The 17,993-nt window shown below is 37.6% G+C and overlaps 1 protein-coding gene across 1 annotated transcript in view; it reads right to left on the bottom strand.

The window, feature by feature from the left end:
* Positions 1 to 4,987: 4,987 nt before the first annotated feature.
* LOC134221296 (YLP motif-containing protein 1-like) overlaps positions 4,988 to 17,993 on the bottom strand; it is a 66,574-nt gene continuing 53,568 nt past the window's right edge. The window contains exons 9-10 of the transcript XR_009982307.1: positions 5,144 to 5,212; positions 4,988 to 5,076 (exon numbers count right to left, since the gene is read on the bottom strand). The gene's annotated coding sequence lies outside the window, so the exon portion shown is untranslated. The remainder of the gene's footprint in view (positions 5,077 to 5,143; positions 5,213 to 17,993) is intronic.

Below are 17,993 nucleotides of genomic sequence, written 5' to 3'. Positions count from 1 at the left end.
GCTATAGCCCCCCTGTAGTTACGCCAATGAACAATACCTGTCCCGACGGTGGGTTAAGGACAAAAGGTCGAAAGACAAATAGGCGAAAGGACAAAAAGTCGAAAGACAGAAGGTCGAGGAAACAAAAGGCCGAAAAGGACAAAATGTCGAAAAAACAAAAGCTCGAAAAGACAAAACATGGAATGGGACAAAAGGTCAAAAGAGACAAAAGGTCGAATAGAACAAAAGATTGAAATACAAAAGGTTGAAATCAACAAGAAACTGAAACGGAGAGAATCAATCTCGCACAATACGAGTTTTATTATTTTTTAAATAAACAATCTTATTTATCTCTAACAAAACTATCTAGATGTTCATAATATTGTTTTATAGTAATTACTCCTTCTTTGAACATTGCTCATTCTGCAACTTTAATTGATGAGATTGTTCTTGATCGACCTTTTGTCCCTTTTGACCTTTTGTCCCTTTCGACATTTTGTTCCTTTCAACCTTTTGACCATTTCGACATTTTATCCCTTTCGACCTTCTGTCCCTTTCGACCTTTTGTCTTTTAGAACTTTTGTCCTTTCGACCTTTTGTCAGTCGACCTTTTGTCATAGATTCGCCCCAAAGTTGCACCCCCTCACTATCGCTGATGTCAGAAGGAAAACAGTGCCTAGGCTACACTCAAGGGCCCCATACGCCTGTCACTGGCGAACAAAGCTCGTGTACTCTGCATCGAAGCTTAGAACCAGTGTTAGGGCGCAATCGTTAATGGCAACATTTTTATATTCGGTTAGTTACTGCAAATAAATTCTTTTTCGAGTCCCTTTAATCAAGCAGGTATCTCAAGCATACCATATCGTTATATTGCTGCATGATTGAGTTAAACACTTTAATAAAATATCGAAAACAAAAGTGTGCATAAAAATTGCCTCGCCATAACAAAAAGGTGGTAGAGAATTAACACTGTTGTTTACATTTTAGAACCAGCACATGTCGGGGTAGGGATTCAGTGCTCCGCCCTCTCCCCTTGGCTACACTACCAGCTACGTATGCAACCCTTAGTCGATTGTCATCGGCAGAACCGTGGAAGCGTGAGTGTTGGAACTTGTGCGTTATGACCAGAGCTATGTTTGACGCTCCTTCCCAGATGTCGTCTCACCATTTCGTAACTCGACTCGCAGCTTAGTGTTCGTCCATTAAATGATTCTACAAGCCAAATTACAATTTTGCATTCGTAAAAAAAACATTGTCATTGTCAAAAAACTATTGACCATTGCGATCCCACAGTGCGTGCACAACGTGCACATATGCGGGTCACCATGCATCTATGCACAAGAATACACAGTTACCACATGTGCCCCAACACCCACCCACCTGCAGGGATGCTAAGAAATCGCTTCTAGCGACAAAGAACAAGAGAGCACACTCCACCAGAGTAACTTGTGTTCGTTCTGATATGCGACCACCCGTTACTCGCTAAGCGTAACAGAGAGAGAACAAAACGTACGAGAGCAACGTTAATCATGCCATGCGAACGACTCTGCTACCTCCTAGAGTCGTTTAGTCATTAGTAGTTACAAACAAGATTAATCCTTTGTCGTGGTCTCCAGCGACTCAGCCTTGTTCGCTTAGTTTTATAGGGTAACCGGCGGTAATGTTGGCCCTGGATGTAACATTGGCTCATCACGCAAATTAATCAATATTTCAGCGATAATACGTCGATTTATAGGGAGATACTAACCATTGCTTCTTTAGAAAAGTGTATCAAACATATATCTGCCTCATAACTCTAGATTTATACACTTCTTAAACTATTAAAAGCAATTATCTTGCGTGAAAAATCACTTTGACTCGGTTTTTTTAGCAGCCATGTTTCGTTGACTTATGCAGGCTGGCTGTGCTAGAGTTTTTCTTTTGCCCAATAAAAGAGTTTTCTGAATGAACATACCTACTTTCGGACATCAGATGAATGGATAACAACCACACTATGTCAGCTATCATTTTTATTTCACAATTTCCATTAGTATAACGACATAATTAACCAAAACATTTTTGGACAATACTGGGGGCACCCGTAGCCAAATGGTGGCATGCGCTTTCGATTTGTAGCACTACGTTAGTATAGGTGAAACTCTAAAATCAAAGCATTCTCACCAATAACCCGTACTGGAGAAAATAACCGAAAGCTGCAGATGGAATATCTGATGGTTGCAATTAGTTTGCTAAGATTTTTTGTGAAAACAGGTTAATCCACTCAACGGTTAAGTTTCATTCGCAAATGACATAACGCTAAACTCAACCCACACCAAGCCTCTAGTAATGCTTCATGTATGGTAGGTTTCTGAAATTCATAAAGTCCTTAACGCTCAGACAAGTACCTTCCCACAACCTAAAACGTCTTGTAGTTTGTAAATGGGCCCTCATGATGCTTTTCTGGAATCACGATATAATCGCTTTCATTCGCAGAACATACCCAAAATAATTGCCTACCTTACGGCTTTCAAACACGATTCAAGCAAAAGCGATTCAAGCATCAACCTTTCGTGGTTAGATACACCATTTTCTTCATAATTTCGCAAATAAATGATTCAATTAGTGCAAGAATATTTAGTTTTATCATTATTCGCACGAATCCATTTCTCATTTAATAATGGAAAAATACAATGGATGGTATGTTTCATTAGATAAACTTTCAACGTCATTTCATGGGAATAATTTCAAGTCAAATTACTTGGCAAATACCTTCATCATAATTTAGATTTATTATTGCTTGCAAAAAGTATTTTGATCTGTAAAATGATACCGAAAAAGTATTCTCTCAACTCGGAAGTTGAAACACGTGAGAGTTTTGAGAGGATTCACAACAGCTGATCGATATAGAGAGGAGTGGAATCAAACGCACGTACCAATCATGAAACTTCAATGCAGCAGAGTTAAAAACAAGCATCCAATAATTGTATTTATGAATAATTGTGTAATAATATCAGGTAGTTGGCACAGTTATAACTGTTTATGCACAGTACAAAGCAAGGAATTGCCTAGAATAAGTTTTACAATTTGCTTTCTTCAGTAGTGCGTTATGCATCATCCCCACCTAAAGCATTGTTTACGTTTTGGAAAAAAGTTTCTTTGAGAGTATCGCGAGAGCGAAGGCAACACAACTGCCATGGTTTCAACTAGCAGTAAATCTCAATATTATGCGGAAGCCAATAATTAACGTATGCAATTTGTTTGAAGGCACAACATGAGTTGCAATTGCAGTTTTTAATACAGTTTTCATTTTTCTAAACTTCTTCACTTGCAAATATGGTAAATATTTGGGAAATAAATGATTCATATAATAGTATTTTCGTTAGCATGTCCTTGGTAAGCGTGCTATTGGGGAATCTGAAACGCACTCTCACAATCAGTGTGGTAGTATTTTACATGCAACCAATTAGAATTCACGCTCAATAAGATGATTTGATTTTCTCTGTTTGTTTGCATGCTGCCTTTATTCAACGCAAGCAAAATGACTGGTACTATAAACAGCAACCCATCTTTATCTCTCGTATGTTCGAAATCAACAATCACTCGTCCCAAGTGGGCTGAAAAATTATCCACCTGATAGGGACAAGGATGCCGACGTTTTGTCCATTTCTCTCAAGACTTTCGCTGGTTTTAATTAGATATTGCGGACATTCATCGTCGTTTTTTGCTATTTGGCGTCAAAACCAAATGTAAGCAAGCCGGCTGGTGGAATAATTCTGGTTGGAAATGCAATATATAAAAATTTATAACGATAAATGTGCTCAACCGTAGCATAATGGGCCAAGGTTTGAGCCTTTACCCCTACTTAGGGAGTAAACGTTTGTCGGAGAATGTTACACTTAGCGAATAAAGGCAATCTCGCCTTGTTCGTTTTACGAACAAGTGCGGTTTTGGATGATTAATACATTTGGGTATATGATAAAATTAACTGTATCTTCTAAATGCATGGTTAGATTTCAACCAAATTTGGAATACACATTCAACAATTTTGGGACAGATTATGAATAGGATTTAGGGGTCATTCGGTAAAGTGGGAGGGACTGTTTTTAGAATTCAATGTAAATTCCACGTAAAATCCGATAGGAAACCGTTAACAAGGAGAAAGTAGGGTACCTAGCAGAGTACAGGGTACAGCTCATAACCCACCCAACAAACATTTGAAGCTGGAGAAGAGTTTGTTTCATGGCAAATAAGCTTCTTCAGCTAAAAAACTAGCTTGTTCAGCTTGAATTGTTTGTTTGGCAGGTAGTCTTCGTTAAGTGTGGGAGCCACACTGTCCTGTAGCATGATGGTTCCACTTATTTGTCTGCCAAGCTGGAAGTAACTATGGAAGCGCTGACTCACTGTCACTATGACGCTCCTACCTAAACTATGGGCAGACCCACTTAAATGCGTCTCGCTGCCGTCACCACGCAGGGTGACCAAGCGGAGTGGGTGGTCATCCCAAAACATCTACGACCCAAATCATTCCTGATAGTCAGCGCAAGTTGAAAACGGCGTTGGCGCTCTAGCATCCTACTGCCAAGGCATCACACTTAATCATTGAGGGCATTATTACCCGGCCGAAGCAGGAACATTCCCCATCTCTGGGTGTGTTGGTACAACCCAAATCCCTTTTACCCAGGGGTCTAAATGAAATGCATTATCTTACGCTAAGTCCACTAGAAAGGCAAACATAATAATGGCCATTACGATTAATATGGATTTCAATTACTACATAACCAGAAAAAAAAAACAAATTGTTTGGATTATATTCAACATCGTTGTACTTCGTCCAAAGCCCGCAATCATATCCCCGTATGCTGACTGTCCCTGGCACTATTCTCATTGTACTTTATGTGGCACTAATAAATTAATTTCTTATCCTGTTATTTGAACAGAAACAATCAAAAAGTTCGTCATAGTAGCAATTGACTGGAAAAAAAAGATAAATAATTGATGAATCCAATAATATATGCTCTCAAATCTTACCGCGTATAACAACGAAAAATCAATTTGAAAGAGTCCTTGGCAATATATTTTACAGTTCCTATGCATTAATTCCAAACTGAATGATTCTATCTACGAGAGAAAAAATAATAGATGCAGGTTATATTATACTCAAGTCATACTTATATGTACGCCCTACTTGCGTATCGAATTTTTCGAAGTGTCCTTTCCTCGTAATGTCGCCCACGAGTCGACCTGTTTTTTCACCCTGAAATTATAAATAAATGTTTCTATTTCTATCAATGTATACACCTCAACAAGTTTGTGAGACCTACTCGCTCTGTGAAAAGCGCTGCACTTTCCGTAAGAAAGTAGAACTGACAAAAATGAAAAATTGATAAAAATGTAACCATGCCATAAGTTCCAAGTGATGGTACGTGATTTTGACGCAACTCAATGACCGTGGCAACGTATGCGATAAAAACGCCTTGCATGATCGTTATGAAATGTTTCATTATGAGCAGTATGAGCGGAACATCATGTAGATGCATAATCTTCAAAATTGTTCGATTCACTATTTCATGCAAGAAAACCAGATGATTCAATTCTTCCACAATTTCTCCGTACAGTTGATGCTTTTCGAACTGGTTGCCCTTCCAGAAATGTTCACTCTGTTCAAAATCTTTCAATCGTTGATTAAGTTGGCGAATTCTCCAATTGATCAACCGGAAGTAATGCCCACCTAAGTAAGCAACCGCTATGAAAAGGTTCGTCGAGAAGGCACTCATATTGAAATTTATCAAAAAGGTTATTGCTTCGGTGAGGTTAGATATCCGCTGCCGTTGAACTGCTTGAACTGCTCGAATTATAAAAGATCCAATCGCACTCGTACCGTCGACCAATATCATTTTCACAAAGAAACGAGAAAAGATTTTCCGATCTACGTCATCTGCACAACTTGTTCTCAGAGTATACCATAGCTTGAGACAGTGGTTTAGCAATTCTTCAAACTGCTTTGCATAGACGAGAATGGTTAAATACGCCAATGTACTTCCAACGTAGGAAACAATCAAACTGATACCGAACATGAACAGATTGTAATGAGGATGAGCTATCATTATGTATTTATAGGAAGCCAAGTTGGTGTATCCTGACACCACTAGGTTGGTGAGTAGAACTAGCGCAGTATAGACGTTCCATAATATTGAGATTTTTACAGTACGTTCGGAGCTATTATAATTATAAGGAAAAAGACCAAGTACGCGAAGATTCAATACAAAACACTTCACTGTAAGCTTGAACAACCGGCTTGTTAGTTGCTTCATGTTCCGCATAGTTATGGTTGTACTGAAAAGCGTATGCTGTCCGACGATAATGGAATGGTGCAATTTGTGTCAAAATTGCTTCAACCTATACTTATAATATTATGAAGGTGTTAAGCATGCATTCGAGTTTCCACTATCTACATAATTATATCATATTTTCTAAAATAAGTCCATGGTTCGTTTTTGTCATTGTTGGGATATGTTACCAACTCTAATCAGCGCACGTTTCATACATTGTCTTTCCATGCTTCGAAATACAACCATTCTAATCGAGTTAGAATACGAATCCAGAACCTCCTTAGCTAAACTTTGACTGACAGTCTACATATCTATAAATGGTCGCTACTCGTAATTGACCAGAATCAATGAAAAAAACATTACACGGACTGCTTTGTCTCTTTCTTACTCCAAAGGAATTAGAAATCAACGACATCAATGACATTTACTGTCCTTGTTGTTTTATAACTTTTATGAAAAATAAAAGAGAAAGAGGTGTGTCTGTGCAGTACCCTATTGCAAAATCGAATCAACTGAACGGTTGCCTATACTGCCCATGATCGCATATTTGTAACATTTGCATTTTGGTTGATTTTGTAAATCGTTTTTCAATAGCTCCCACAAACTCAATAATTTCCGCCTTACCACAGATAACTAAGATAGTAAAGTCTATTTTACTTTTGTGGGATTAGTTGCAATCAATTGACCCTTCTGAACGAATCACAGGCTTTTTACAAAATGAACAAAAATGCGAGTGTTACAAATATGCGATCATGGGCAGTATATTAGTCAATCATTCTCACTGTACAAGTTTTAGTAACTCAATAAATACAAAGATCAATACTGGAACCAGCCACGTCCTTACAGTCAGTTAGGAAAAAAGAAGGAACATTGGTGATTTTTGCCATTAAGAGACCGTGTTTACTTCTGCCTCTTCACAAAAATCACAGGAAGTAACATTTGTTATTGGGTAGGCATCTTTGGGTCTAGTAGAGCTGTGCGCCGCCGCGCCGCGCCGCGGCCGCCGACGATTTTTATGCGCCGCCGCCGCCACCGTTTTTGACCGGCGCGCCGCTGTAATTTTTTGACCGCGCCGCCGGTGAATTTTGAGCGAGCCGTTGAAATAATTTAAGATCTGTAGCCTGGGGGTAGTTTTGGGAATTTATCCTCCTCTCCAATTTGTTAGAAGAAAAATTCCGTTTACCCTTATACATTTGAAAAATTTCGGCTGCGCCGCTGAAAAAAAAAACATTTACGCTCAACCGTCTTTTCATGTTACTTTGATGTTAGGATGCAAATAGATTTTTTGTTAAGATTACTTGTTCTTCATTTAATTGATCTTCGAATTCTTTTAAATATGATACATGGCAATCTGCGCAAATAAATCGATTAACTAACTATGTTATCGCCCGGTTCGTTTCAGGTCTTCCAATAATTTCCTAGAGAGATCTCAACGCGTAAACTAATATCTTACGGTCTATATATCAATATTCCTAGTGATTTATGAATCATTTTTTTTTCTTTTTAACGAGACTTTACCCAACAGAGGGTATTCGTCTCTCAGAATCAAATTGGATATACATTCAACATGTGTTCCATTTCAGGTAACCCAAGAATTCCGCGATCTTAACCCGAGTAGACGAAAATAGCTCAATAATATCAAATGTTGATAAAATAGCAAAATGAGATATGGACATGATTGATATAAGAGATAAAAGATCAGGCGACAATATCAATATTTTGCACTAAAATATCATGAGAATATAAAGATATGTGATTTGTAATAAGTGATCGATATCAAGTGCCATTCGTTTTTTCTTATCCATAGCATATCTTGATATTTAAATGATATTTCGGTGCAAATTTTTGATATTGTGGCCTGTTCTTTTATCTCTTTTATCAATCAAGTCCATATCATTTTTTGTTATTCTGTTCATAGATTCTGCCCGAGAAGGTCTATACGGGTAATGAAAGATCTATTAGCTCCTTCTTGAAATTTGACTTCTTGTTTAAGGGTTATCCAATTTGCTTGTCATAAGACGAGTTAATACCATCCCATTGAATTCCACCACTTAATTGTATCTTGACAGATACGTATTTCGACCTCAAAGGTAAGGCCGTCTTCAGTGTCTCGTACTTGACTCGACTTAAGTACGAGACACTGAAGACGGCCTTACCTTTGAGGTCGAAATACGTATCTGTCAAGATACAATTAAGTGGTGGAATTCAATGGGATGGTATTAACTCGTCTTATGACAAGTGAAGACATTCCACTAAAAAGCTCAAAATAATTTTCTTATCAAAATGGTATCCAATTTGGTTATTTGGATCACATAGAACATGAACCGTTTTTAGACATATCTAAGATCCAATAAAGCGTAAACTCAAGGAAATTCTCGGAAGACCTGCATTGAAATAATTTTTGAGCGGATATCCAATTTGGATGTATGGAATAAAAAGCGTACAAATTTTCAAGGCTTCCCCTAAGACGCTCAATACTAATTAGGTATCCATTGTGAAAAAGAGATAATAGCCTTTTGGGTACGCGAGCAGATCTTCATGCCTAAACTCCAGAGAATTCTTGGATGAACTGGGATGGAAAACTCTCATCAAATTTAATTTTATGGACAACAGTCAGCATAAACGAATAAAAATAAAACTTGCAGCCCTCAAGGAGCTCAAGGCCTATACTTCAGGCAATTCTTGTATGGACTGGGATGTATATTTTTTCTTAATCGGTAGGGATGAGTCTTTTCTAATTATTATAAAAATTGGAAAACGATCCGTTGCGCTTAAAATTGTATTTGCTAAAGAGAAGACGTGGGGCCCAAAGTCGGGCAGAAACATAATTCCTAGTTGCTTAATCGAACGAAATTTTAGAAAATATGATTTTGTAACTGATGGCAGACATGATGTAATGTGCCATCAATTGGTTCGATACGGTAAACAGCATAGCATTTCTGACAATGACATAATCATCGTTGAGCCATTTCATACATAAGAGAGCTAGAAATATTTTTGAGCTACTTTTTTACATAACTAGTCATATAACGCCCCTGGTGGTCATATGGCTACCACTTCATCCTTATACGCAGAAGGTCGTGGGTTCAGTCCCAGGCCTGTTCCATTCCTCCTACTTTGTATCTTTTCATATATTTCTCATGCTCTAGCAATCTCTAGAACTGGAAATGGACTTTCATACCGTTTCCATCTTCTAGCCCTATACCTACAACTTGATTAGTTCTAGTAGTTAACTGTTAAAATTCGAAATGAGTAAAAAAAGCTCGTTTCGGCATCCAATTAAAATATACCAACTGGTCAAACACGGAGTAGCAACTACGAAATGCATGGCCATCATGCTCGTGTTTTTAACATAACTGGTCATCCAGGTACATTTTTAGCTAACCCTTCCTAGGAAATTTCTTCTCCCGGAACTCTGGAAAATTCATTTCTGGGATTCTGAAATTTCGGGAACTCCGCCACCAGCGATTCTTTCTGCAGAAGTTCTGGGGATTCAAGACTCCTCCAAGAAGTCGGGAGTTCCCACACTAAGAGTTTTGAGGAATTGCTCTGTTAAAAATTTTGGATTATTTAAATCAGACAAATTCTTTTCCCAGAAAATTTTCAAGATTCTTTCTTCAGCAATTCTGGGAAACTGGTATTTCAAGAATACATGGTTATACCTTCTGTAGAAGTTCTTGAGAATTCCTACCCAGGAGTTCTGATCATTTATTGCTTCAGAAATAATGGGGAATTCTACTTCCAAGAATTTCGGGACTTTGGCGCCCCTGCAGACTGTTATTTTGAAGGGGAAGGGTCGTTTTGCTGAAATTTATCCAGGCTGAAAAGGTCATTAGGCCGAAAGGGTCGTTTTGCCGAATAGGTCACTTGACAGAAAGGGTCGTTGGGCCGAAAAGGTCATTTGGCCGAAAGGGTCATTTGGTCGAAAGGGTCATTTGGCCAAATAGGACAATTGGCAGAAAAAAAATTAGCCGAATAGGTCATTTGAAAAGTGAGAAATTAGGAGTAAGAAGATAGACGTCTCAACTCTTATTCCTCATTTCTAACTTCTCACTGTAAAAAAATGAGAAGTGCGAAGTGAGTAGTGAGACGTCTCACTACTCACTTCACGCTCCTAATTTTTTTACAGTGAGACGTTATAAACAAGGAATGAGAATTGAGACGTCTATCTTCTTACTCCTCATTTCTCTCTACACACTGTAAAAAAAGAGGAGCGCGAAGTGAGTAGTGAGACGTCTCACCACTTACTTTACGCTCCTCACTCATTTTGCGCTTCTCACTTTTTACAGTGAGAAGAGAAAAATTAGGAGTGAGAAGTGAGACGTCACTTTTCTTATTCCTAATTTCTCACTTTTCAAATGACCTATTCGGCCAAATGACCCTTTCGCCCAAACGACCTTTTCGGCCAAATGACCCTTTTTGTCAAATGACCCTTTCGACCAAGCGACCCTTTCGGGCCAATGACCCTTCCGGCCAATCGACCCTTTCGGCCAAACGACCCTTTCGGTCAAGCGACCCTTTCGGCCAGATGGGTTTCAGCCTAATGGTTTGTTCGGCCTAGTGGCATTCGGCCAAATGGCTTTCGGCCGAATGAGTTTCGGCCAAACAACCCTTCCCCGTTATTTTTCTTTAATTTTTAACAATTTCTCTATGACTCTAGGAAATTCCTGCTCCATGAATTCTCGGAAACTGATTTACCAATCATTCTTACCATCTCAGGTGGTCTTAGAACTTGCCCATTCAGGAATTATGGGGAATAAATCCACCCCAAAAATCTCCCTTCCAGCAACGCAGGTATTCTTTTCTCTCACTGAAAATCTTTCCTAGCTATTTTGGAGAAATTCTCCTCCAGGAATTCTAGGAAATAAAGAACTCTAAGGAACTCTAAGATTAGTATTTTTGGAGAAATCCTTTTTCAGAAGCTCTGGGATATTCCAATTCTAACGCAGTGTTCCATCTCTTTGATTTTAATTCATTGCCAGCTATTCTACAACGACTTTTTGCAGCACACTTTCGAGGCACAAATTAACACAAAAATTGAAGATTGATATGTCCTGTTTAATTGTATTGACGTGTTTCTTATGAATTCTGATTGCTGTATTATGAACATATTTGTTTGTACATATAATAATTAGATTTGGGGTACATTTTTATCCTTATAGTCATTGAAACATAAGAATTAAATAAAAATAAATAAATAAATAAATATTTTTCCTTCAATAATTCCTTCTACAGAAATTTTCCTAAATCTCATTTAGGGTTTTTGCCCCTCCAAAGGTTAGGGCAATTTCTCTCGCACGAATTTTGTAGAATCCCTCCCCCAAAAATTAAAATGAATTTCTCCTTAAGGAATTTGGAGGAATTTATCCTCCGAGAACCCCGGCGAATTATTCACCTCATCCTAACTCTAGGGAATTCCTTCCTCTCGAATTATGAGGATATCTTCTCCAATGTTTCATAGGAAATTTCTTCTCCTTGTATTCTGGGGACTTCTAAAATGTTTCTTCTTCAAGAATTCCTGTGAAATTGTGGGAGGGGGAGGGGTTTATACTCCCAGTTTTTAATTCACTCCAAAAATTCCATATCTATGAGTTTTAGGGATTTCCTTGTCCAGAAGTTCCAAGGGATGAATAATACGTGTCCCAGAATTTATGTATGGGGAACTCATGGAAAATTTCCATTTCCATGTATATTTTTGTAGGGTTTTCTGACCTTCAGGAATTTTCTCATCTGATCTTTTTTGTTTACATTACATCCTCCATTTGAAAATTTTTGTATCGCAGCTTGGTGTTCATCAAGCACTTCTACAGTTTCTAACTGCAAGGTTTCTAAGTAGATTCACTTTTTTTTGCATTCCTTTGTTTTAACACTAACACGAGGATGCACATAGGTATACGGAAGAACAAAAAAACTTACACTGTACCATGAAATGGATCCAGTCACCTTGTGGTCTTGACTTGTGGCCGCCAGGCTAAAGAACTAAAGATTTTTGATAGTATTTTCACTAGGAATTAAGATTTATGAAGAGGTTTCAAGAAGAATTTCTGGAGAGAAAGTAATGAAATTCCTAAAAAAAAATTTAAAGGAATCTCAGGTGCATTTTCTCATTATATTCCTGAAGGATTCTTTAACAGCGTACAATATAAATTATGCTTATTGCCATTAATGCACGAGACATGCAAATAATATTACAAAAAACAATTGTTCTTCAACACCGAAGAAATTTTGAATCGCGCCGATCCGAGCCGCCGCCGCCGATGCCGAGAACCATCGCGGCGTGGCGCCGGCTAAGCCGCCGCCGCCGATAGAAAATTACGTTCACGCCGCCGCCGGTCCAAAGTAGATCGGCGCACAGGTCTACTAGATTCATTCTGATAAGTGAAGTTTTAGTGCTGTCCAATGAGAGCTTGAAGTAGCTCGAAGTTTCTCCCTGTCCTGCTCATGCCCATTTGTTGACAAAAAAGAGCGAGCAGGACGGGAACAACTTCGAGCTACTTCGAGCTGCTCATTGGACAGCACTATTGTCAGAGTTTTTTACAGATTGATATTAACTCGCATCCAATAATCGATTTATCGATATATTTCTAAGTCATGTTACCATTCTTGGAAGGTAACAAGATCCTACTTTTATGCCCAAGTAAAGAAAGTTTCCAACCCGAAAATTGCCTAGTTTTTTTTTGTATCTCTCGCGCTTAGGATCATAGGAACGTAACTGCATTGATCGATTTCTCTTCATCGATGTTTTCTTCTGGTAAATGCAGCGAATTTCGGTAGATTACCTCAGATTTTATGGTTCGGGGCGATAAAGGATAGTTGCAGCTTGCACCAGAAGCAACAACCATGGTTGTAACTTTAAATTCAGTTGAAGTATTAACGAAAGGAAAATTCGATGAAGAGAAATCGATCAATACAGTTACGCCCTTATGATCCTAAGCGCGAGATCTTTATTTTCGTGATTTTTTATGGATATTATAAGTTCATCAAGGAAAACTTCCTAGACCAGACTAGGAATCGAACCCAGTCACCTTCAGCATGGTCTTGCTTAGTGGCCGCACGACTAAGGAAGGCCTTTAAGCAGAACCACACACTTAACATAGATTTCGCTATTCGGTATTTTTTTACGGAAGACTTCGGTAAACATTAAAATTTACGGTACGTTCGATTGATTTGATTTATTTCACCGGATATTGGTAAAATTTAATCAAATAAACTGTAATTCCAGCTTTATTTTACTGATTTCAAAACAAAATTCATCGGTAAAATGAAGTTATTGCAGTATATGATGAATTAAATATCGAAAAAACTGCTAAATACATTCTTTATTGCAGGAGCTCAGAAAGCTCAAGACGTTTTTTTCTGGGAACGGTCAACAATTTCATTTATGAAAAACCACGTTCAGATGGTAAAAAGAGGAATTTAACGTTTATAACCAAAACAAGTCGTTGATCAACTCAATAATTTTCTTTTCAGCTTCTATATTCAGTTTTTCCTGCTGCCGTTTGATGATTCTAAAGAAAAATAATTTATAAGAATTTCGGTTCTGGAGAGTATATGAGAGTCATTAACCATCAATCATTCCTGACATTTGTACGTAATTGAAACTACCAAGATCGATGTAGAAGTCACGAACCTTGTCTTGAAGCAGATGCTTGAGGTCTAGGGTCTATGCAATGATAATGGGACAACATTCCAAAGCAAAAAAATACAAGGTACCCCGGGGCAAGTTAAAATACGGGGTAAGTGGGTACTATGGCTGCCGATTAATCCGTGAACGTTTTTAATGTTAACAACTTTCTAGAAAGATGAAGCAGAATTATCAACGAATTCGCCTGACACAAAAAAAATGAAATCAAAACCATTTGCGGCACCATACTAATGGTATTGTTTAATCATGACGTTAGACTACCGCCAAAATCTACCAGTTTTATTTTAATTCAATGGATTTCCAATAAAATAGTCGTTTCTAAATTCATCATTGATGTGGAAAGTGAATATTTTGAGCAATTAAATAATTATGTGGCATCAAAAACTATTTAAAAGTTTTGATTAAAGCCAAAATCTGCAATTTTCAATTTCCCTTGATTTTTAACATACATGGGGCAAGTTGGACATGTTTGAACAACATTTTCGATAGAGCCATTTTACCTGTTTTTAGATTGTTGTCTAGTGAAGAATAACTTCGACACTCATATATCATATGGATTTGAATCAAATGCAGTTGATATCGTTGGTTTAGTTGTCAAGAAGTAATGTACAGTTGATTTACCAAATGTGTATTTTATTTTCTGAAAATTAACTCCCTCGTGGAAAAGAGCAATGGTTATAACTATGCATTTTTTTCCGTTTACATCAGATTAGGGTAACGGTACCAATAGTGGAGGTATTAGTAGATCCACAAAAGAAAATATTTTTTAAAAATTGATAATTATGGGAAATTTACAGTTTTAATATCTTAGCCAACAGATAAACTAATAAATTTGCTAACAAAAATGAGATAGATGTCATTTAACATCAACAATTACCAAATATTGCTTGCACCACTATGGGTACACTGTTCCTTTAGTGGCGGTAAAAATTAATTTTGGTTCCCATAGTGGTGCTATCCATTGGTTTCTTATGAGGCTCGCCACTATTGGTACAGTTGCACCACTATAGGTGCAAGGGAGTCAATTTTGTTAAAGAAAATCATTGTTTTCAATAGTTTTTCAAGCGAAATCTTAAGATAAGTTGCATTCAACAGGATATTTAAAGCACGACGTATCAACTAAAACGATCGTAAAGTGTATAAATATGATAAATCTCATTAAAACCCCACTACCTCCACTATTGGTGCTACCTCCACTAAGGGTACGGTTACCCTAACAGATTTTCAGATAAATAAAGTGCTTAAGACATAAATTGGCCATTTCGTTCTATTACAAATTTACAACACCGCCTGAATAAAAACGTTCCTTTTGAAGTTCTAATTTATGTAATAATTTATGTTAAACAGAGAATAAATCATTCGAAAAGTGAACAAAGATTTGCTTATCTCTTCCATCTAGCACATTTGGTTAGAAAGTAAGCTAATGTAAAACCAGACAACAGACAATTAAACAGTAAACTGGCTGTTTTCTTGTTTTTATATCTGTTAACATTGTAATCCCTTTTTTTGCCAAAAACAAAAGTCTGACAAGCAATAAAACTCCATCCATGATCTGAAATACTACGGCTCAGAAATTACATGAACATTATATTTACATTCTTCAAATTAGCTTCGTTCGACAGTATAGAGCAGAGTAGGTCCCACTTGCCCAGTTTGAAGGGGTAAGTGGGTCCCACAGGTAAATTTATTTATGTCACTACCAATATTTTTGTAACTGAATAAATGGCTTACAACACGTCTACACTTCAACAACGGAAGCATATAATGATGTATCCGTGGTTAATGTCCTGAAATACCCTGTTTTCTAAGTATGCGTTAGCGATTTTGCTGAACTAGCGTTTTTTTAGGTCCCACTTGCCCCGGGGTACCTTATCAGAACATGTGAAAAGTGTGGAAATTGATCCCGCCTAATAGAATGGCACCTCGCAGCACCGAATGTTGGCAAATCTAACTGATGCGTTGTAGTGGATAGATTCGTGCATTTAATGTACATGTATATGCATTGTATAATGTATATGTAAGACCTTTGTCTGGTTTGAAGGGACTTTATGTGAGTTATCAAAGGTTGAACATTTGTGGTACTGGGCAAACACGCATCCGAGCCTTTGACCACAAAAAAATACGTTCATCGCGTAATACACTGAAATCAAAACCTTCCAAAATAGTGCTGGATTATGATGCTTTCGGATAATGGACAATAACTTCCGCTACAAGAATTCCTGAACATACACATCAACTGCTATTGTATCGATCGCTGCAAATGCATTTGAAAGCATTACACACTCACAAATTGCTTACAAAATCATTGCTTTTTTACAGAATTTTCCTTGATAAACTTGCTTACCAACATAGTCAATACTTCAACCGTCTAAGACGAGTTAAGTACTCTCCATTTAATTCCATCAATTATTTTCGAGATCTTTGCAGATACGTATTTCGACCACAACTGTGTGGTCGTCTTCAGTGTCTCGTACTTGACTCGACTTCGTCAATACTTTACCAGTACGGATTATCTTGAAATGGTCCCATGGAAGTATTTTATAACCGAACTTCACTCATGGTTTATCATCATCATCGCCTTGCATAACGATCTTCCACACACAAGTTTATCGTATAACTTATGGGCCTATATTCGGACATATGCAGCATGTTATTCACTTCTTTTTTCTTCTTCTGCTCCCTGAAAGTCTTTAGTTCATTTTGTGTCTTGTTCGGTCGACTTTATTTTTCGATGTTCTCAGATTTTTCCAAATCTTGAATAGAAGTACCACTTTTACCTGAAAAGATTGAAAAAAAATCCGATCGAACATATGGCTCATAGGGACCGATTGCTCTCCGGAAAAACAGCTAAGAAACTGGGTGTACTGAAATTTCTCAATGCAACGAGAAGCTGTGCTTCACCCTGTATCAAAGGTGAGAATTAAATATTGTTTTAATTTGTTCAGTAAATAATATAAACGAGAGTATGTATAGATATGACGGCATGTGTTAAATAGATAAATCGGTACCGCCAGTGAGGCAAGCTTATAGACGCATACCGATCCCTCTTGAGAAGTTAACCCTTCTAAAGTTGAAAGAGTTAGAAGAACAAGATGTGATAGAAAGGGTTCATGGAGCATCGTAATGGGTTTCTCCAATGCTGATTAAGAGGAAAAATGCAAATTATCATCGATTTAAGGGAAGCAAACAAAGCGATTGTTAGAGAAGTTCACCCATTACCGACTTTGGAACAAATGGTTTGTCATCTAAAAGGAAGCAAATATTTTACCAAGTTTGACATCAAGCAAGCATTCCACCAATTAATATTACACGAAGAGTGTCGGTATATTATCACATTCATTTTCCCATTAGGTTTGATTTATTATATATAAACTGGTTAAGAGATAATACAATTCAGATTTATTGCTAGGATTGATGCGGTACAAAAAGCTGGTTCTCGGCTTTTCTGCTGCTCCCGAATTATTCCAAAAATGCATGGAGACCATATTAGCGGATATACCATGGCTAATTATTTATATCGACGACATTTTAATTTTTAATACATGCACCAGATCCAGAAACTCTTAAATTCAGGAAAAATTTGGTGAAGAAACGTCTAGCAGAGAAAAACATTTTCTTGTATAATGACAAAACTATTGAATGCGTTGAGGAGATAGAATTTCTTGGATACGATCTATCAGCCAATTGTTCGAAAGTTTCAAGGAAAGCTGAGGCTATCAAACAGTTTCGTCAACCTCGTTCAGCAGAAGAAGTCCGAAGTTTATGGGTTTGTCACCTTTGTCAACAGGTAAATTCCCAATCTATCACCATTGCAAGTGTTTTATACAATCTCAAGAAAAAGGCGTACCATTTGAATGGACCTCAACGCATCAAAAGCGTTTGATGATCTCAAATCTGCATTAGCAAGAAACGAGACGAGCATATTTCAATCCCGCCCTAGAAACTTGTTGAGCTGACGCAAGTCCAGTTGTCTTGTGCTGTACTCACAAAAATCTGATGACGGATGTCTTAGGGTTAGGTATTAGTTACGCTTCCAAAACATTATCACAAGTGGAAAAAAG

The sequence above is a fragment of the Armigeres subalbatus genome, chromosome 3 (assembly GCF_024139115.2).
Source record: "Armigeres subalbatus isolate Guangzhou_Male chromosome 3, GZ_Asu_2, whole genome shotgun sequence".
NCBI classification, from domain to species: domain Eukaryota; kingdom Metazoa; phylum Arthropoda; class Insecta; order Diptera; family Culicidae; genus Armigeres; species Armigeres subalbatus.
This window is presented reverse-complemented; position numbering and strand designations above follow the sequence as displayed.